Genomic DNA, 6,046 nt, shown 5'->3' with positions numbered 1-6,046 from the left:
TTTTTGGACCAAATCTCCGAAAGCATGGCAACACTGGAGAAATTTCTTCACCCAAGCGACACCTCTTGACAAGACACACAAACGCCTCATACAACTCGTCTTTCCCAAATGTTGCCAACTACTCGAAAAATGTCACCTTTCAGTTTTAATTTCACTTTACAAAATTCGACAACCGTCATTCAGGACTGATTTTTCGCAGGCAACCCTATACCACCGTGTTCATAATGAAATAATCTTTATTTTCATTTAAATTTGATTAAATTATCAGACCGATGCAAAATGCTCTATCAATTTACCTGTTTATACCTGGCAACCCGAGAGTTATGACTGGAAAAGAATAGGCAACCTAACGTTTGCATATTCTATGGGCTTCATACTTTCGATTGGTATAGAGTTTGTTTAATAGTCAAACCGATGAAATATTAAAAAAAAATCTTTTTAAATGATTAATTAATCATATCCTGGACTGAAATTTATTAGGCAACCCTTGAGCAATATAATTATTGACATGTTAAATTGAATATAAAATATGTTTCATCAAATAAGGATCTCGGTGAAGGTCGTTGTATAGCGGGATCTTAGACTACCATGTTATGTTCAAGAGTTTAGGAGTCATGTAGCACAGTGATTTGTCTCTGTTTTTACCTTTTGTACCTACATTTGGGGGGCAAGAGTTATTATGATTACGAGATAAATTGGTGATGAATTTCAATACTAATATGCATAATCGAAATCATACTTTGTCTTGTCGAATGCAAAATCTAATAATTTTGAAATACAAGTACATCTCAAAGACGGTTAACATAAATAACTATCGTAAGTACCTACTATTTAATGTTCATTGAAACCTATTTATTAACTTTATTGTAAACAGAAACTTTCTTAATACAAGAAGCTTACAATGAGGATAAGTATTTTGTCGTCAAGTTGCTAAATAATGTTACTAACTCAGCAAATAATAAAGTTAAGGATTCATTTCAAAACGTTTAGTTACATCTGACAGCACAAAGGCATTTAGATGACTCCAATTATCTCAGTCTGTCCTTTCCAAATTGTACAAGTAATTACTCGTTTTGACGAAATCTTGTTGACTAAATTCTGGATTATGCCTATATCACTGAAAGCTTAAATATCTCTGAGACAGCTTTTTTAATATGTTGGCTGTTCTGTATAAAATATGATATTTATGATTTTCTACGCACATGGATTCCTTTGGCTTCCTTATAACTCATTTCATGTGAATATTTGAAATCACTTTTAATTCTATTTACTCGTACTTCTATACCATAGGTAGGTACTTAGGTAGCAAATGCTTCATAATCTATTCCCAGATCTAAATTCACCTAAGATAAGTCAGGAAAACGTGATTCGCTCCCAGATCAATGTTTATTGGAGCAATAGATACGGATAAGGCCTGCGATTCCCCGAATGCTGCCATCAGGGTTCGCTACCTCGAAATAAAAAGGAATCTTTACGTAATCAGCAGCATTCGCGACCCTAAATACTTGGCATTCAGGGATGTTGTCCGATTCTGTCTTAGGCTGGACATTCACGGTCAGAAACTGACGGACATCAGGAAACTATCTGTGTGTTCAATTCATTGTACATAGTCAGTTTTTTATGTCAGTTCAACTGATCAGTTTGACTGCCGTGAATGTCCAGCCGGACCTTTTAGTCAAGATATTTTACAAAATACCTATACCTCAATCACGTACTAAAATAAATCTTGTAAAGATTATCCTGTCACGAATGATAAATTTATCTAAGGTCCTAGTGTCCCCTAGTGTCCAAGAGAGGTTTTATTGTAAGGTTGCTATCAATAATTCCTTTTGACTTTAGTCAATGACGATAGCTGTCCCAAATAGCAATCAATCAGGGGCGTGCGGGGCAATTAGGCAATGAAGAATGTTCACTAATTTTGTTTTTTAGCTTTCTGTATTCTCTGTTAAAAATAAAAAATACACGTGAAAGAATTATTTCGATACGTTAATTAGTTTCCAAGATATTGAATTTTAAAAGTGCGGGCGGCGGCCGGCCCGCCATTTTATGCGCGTGACGTCATATTACAACGACTGGCTCATATTTGTATGGGTGGAATCTTGCAAACTGAATTAAGACCCACTTCCAGGCAACCGATTAAGCTGAAATTTCGCAAACACATGTGATTTGGATGACCATGCAATATTATGATGACATGGAGCTGATCTGATGATGGAGCTGGAAGGTGGCCATAGGAACTCTATAATAAAACGACTTAAATGCATCGAGTTTGGGCTCGTTCGTTTTGTATTGATGAGTATTTTAATTCTATATAGTAATCGGGGTCTAATGATGGAGCTGGAAGGTAATTCGCAATAAAACGACACAATCGCATCAAGTTTGGGTTTGGTTCAATTTTAATTTCTGTGATGGGTCTGGGTGTTAATATGTATAATAAGTTTGTATTTACAAAAAAAAAATTATCTGATATTTGGAAAATGTACTATGTATCATGCATGATTGAAAATTCTTAGCTTTCTCCAGTAATACTGATATTATTATACTGTGACTCGCCACCCGCCAGACAGAGGCGATTTTGTCAAAAATATTGACAAATCGCGAACTGTCACAGGAATAAAACTGACACGCGTCCGTCCTCCGTAAGCGCCACCGCGCGACTGATTGAGATTGTTCAAGCCGTCATGGCCGATTTTTTCACATTTTTTCATCATAGTAACTAAATAAGACGCAATAACAAAATTTTGAAAAGTTGTCGACCTAGAAAATACAAAGTCCTATCTATTAGTATATATTTTAAGTGTAAAATGTTAAAAATGAATATATGAGAGTAAAACAAAAAAGCCGTCGACGTACTTCTTTGGAATTTTTTTTTATCGGACAAACTATGCAATATCGTGTTTTGGAAAAGTTGTCGCCCTAGTTAAAGACATTAACTTACTCCTACAATTTTTTGTTTGCTAAAATATCTTTTCATTTAGAAACTATCTGCAAACAAAATCGGTCAAATATCGACAATTTGGGAAATCATGGCCTTAAATTGATTTTTACAGTCTATGAATAGGGTCTATTTTCAGTATTAACAAGTGGTTTGATAGTTCCATGGTAGGTTATTGTGGATTAGTTATATTGCTACGGGTGAGAATGGGCTTAACATTTCATTAATTATTCGATTATAAAAAATACGTGTCCAATATTTTTTTATTATCTGTCTGACGGACTAAATAGAATTTCGATTTCAGTACCCAGTTATCATCATCCCAATTATATCTAGTTATTATAAAAGATCATCTTAGCTACGAATATTTACCTTAAAAGGAGCGTAAACTGCTACGACTGTCACAACTACTATCTACGTCGTAGCTAACAGTCATTTACGGCCGCAATGATTTTTGCCAGTCCCTCAAGTACCCTTAGTGGGCCCATTTGCGTTACAAATTCTTAGTCCAGAGTTTCATTTTACATTTACCTTTTAAATTGGCTCAATTAATTGGGGGCGCAAAAAATAAACCCTGATTTTTGATGCAAAAAAGACCTTTGATTTGTTGCTATTCTGAGAATTAGGTAGGTACTTTGGAATTGTAAAAAGTAATAGCGAATATTAGTACGAATAGTAAAATTATGCTATTCGACGATGTTTATTCAGTAAAAGCTCGTGTTACATAGTCATAGTTCGGTTTGTTGTAAAGTACCTAATATTATTTTTAAACCAAACCATCCAAAATAATTACAAATATTTCTCTCATTGTGCAGTCATAATCATAAATTAACGAGAAGAGTAAAGCAACAATTTATATAGAACCGAAACAAAGTTTCTGTGGTTCTTGTTTTTGACGGTGTATTTTTTATTATATTCGCCTTTCATTTCCTTTACCCCACTTTTAGGATACATTTTAAGACGGCAATTTGAAAAGTTATTGTCATTTATTTACGTTGAGTAAAGCAGGGTTAAAATAAGTTTGTTTTATACAAAAGCTTGCGTTCACGTTGATACATTATTTCGTGAACTTTTTTAAATAGTCTTACCTCTTTTAAAAATTCAGTGAGCGGACAAAATTCCGCTTACCTACATACTTTTAAACTTAAAGGCACTGGGTCTCTATCAGAAGGAACTCTAGGGGTGGAATCTCCATTGGCGTGGGTTAACGGGCAAGGAGATAATATCTTGGATGGTTGACAATCACTTTTCCTACAATTTAACGTTCCACCAAACTCAACACGCTCTCAAAGATAACCTCGCAGCCGCCTGCTCACACTTGACATGACACAACTAATTGACAGTTATCTTTTTCTGCGCATCAGTCGGGTGTTACGTTTAGGAATCACAAACCTTCCGCTCTACAGATTTATACAGATAACATAATATTAAGATTGGTACTATTAATCATCAATAATAATTGCAGCATCTGTGTCCAGCGCCGACACGGCTAGCCTGACTATCGCACGGCCTCGTGCGCTTAGTCCAGGGTTTGTCCATCTGTAAACATTCAATTTCTTATTATCACAGCTCGTCCATTCCTGACTACAGAGCGTGCGAATATCATATCGTAGAATCACAATAAATACAGCTGATCAGGGCGTGATGACCCTCGATCAGGAAACCAAACCATTACAGCTGGCCCGGGCGCGAAGCCCGACCAGGAAACCAAAACATTACAGCTGGCCCGGGCGTGAGGCCCCTTCAACCAGGAAACCGGGGTTTAGGTAACATGGCCCGACGCGCAAGGCTTAAGCCAAGGCTCCTTCAACCATTTACCTCAAACCGCACCACTACTACTGCTGATCCAGGCATGCAGCCATGCGACCAGGAAACCAACATTACATCAGCGTGGCCCGGGCGTAAACAGCCCCTTCAACCACGGCAACAGGGTGGCCCGGGCGCCCTTGGCCCGGCCCCCTCAACTCACTCACTCACAAAGGCCCTTCCAGTTTACGTCAATCACAATAATTTCCGTCAACCTGCACCAACTCTCAATGTCTGAGCCAGCATCCTCCATGTAAAACTTGATGAGTTGCGTAGCGTAGGTGTGCATGCTGAAAGATTTATCTCCTTTGAATAGTGCCCTTCGAATCCCACTTCTGATAAAGGAACTGGGTCTCTATCAGAAGGAACTCTAGGGGTGGAATCTCCATTGGCGTGGGTTAACGGGCAAGGAGATAATATCTTGGATGGTTGACAATCACTTTTCCTACAATTTAACGTTCCACCAAACTCAACACGCTCTCAAAGATAACCTCGCAGCCGCCTGCTCACACTTGACATGACACAACTAATTGACAGTTATCTTTTTCTGCGCATCAGTCGGGTGTTACGTTTAGGAATCACAAACCTTCCGCTCTACAGATTTATACAGATAACATAATATTAAGATTGGTACTATTAATCATCAATAATAATTGCAGCATCTGTGTCCAGCGCCGACAAACTTTTTATGTGCTCTTAAAAACATAGCGCACACTAGACTTTTTAAAAATTCATAACAAAAGAGGTCTACATATTTTGTGGTAATGTTAGGATAGTTCATCTGAATAATGGTTAGGAGTTAGTAGTACCTAGTTGACTATTCTGTAGTTTAGTCATTAGAAAGATGAACTCCTGAGGTACTTAAGGTAAGGCTTCGATTCCCGGGTAGAATACACAAATAGAACAAAAGGATGTATGTGGGATACATTTATTAATTTAGCTAGGGTATCCGCTTGAATAAGCCCGATTGCTTAAAAGATGATTAATTACTTTGGTGAGCACTTAAAGCTTGTCGGTCCAATTAAGTCAAATCAGACGCCTGAAGATAGAGCAAGAAAATGTAAAACTTCCCTGAATCTATTGGGGTTCGCTTAACCCTACTTTCTGGGACGTTCTATTGAATATTCACAGTAAATCAATTCATAAGTTTGAAGCCAAATCGCGTTTCTATTGTGTAAAATAGCGTAATCCATGTTGGACCTCTTTGAAAGTGGGGTAAGTAGGTAGTACAATAAACCTAGTTCGAACCCGCGAACGTTCCAAAGTTTTATGGTTCGACTCTCCCCTTAGCGTTTTAATTACTGG

Source organism: Ostrinia furnacalis, unplaced genomic scaffold, assembly GCF_004193835.3.
Source record: "Ostrinia furnacalis isolate ACB-3 unplaced genomic scaffold, ASM419383v2 OfSCF7584, whole genome shotgun sequence".
NCBI lineage: Eukaryota > Metazoa > Arthropoda > Insecta > Lepidoptera > Crambidae > Ostrinia > Ostrinia furnacalis.
The sequence above is the reverse complement of the archived record's forward strand: the minus strand, read 5'-3'. Positions refer to the sequence as shown.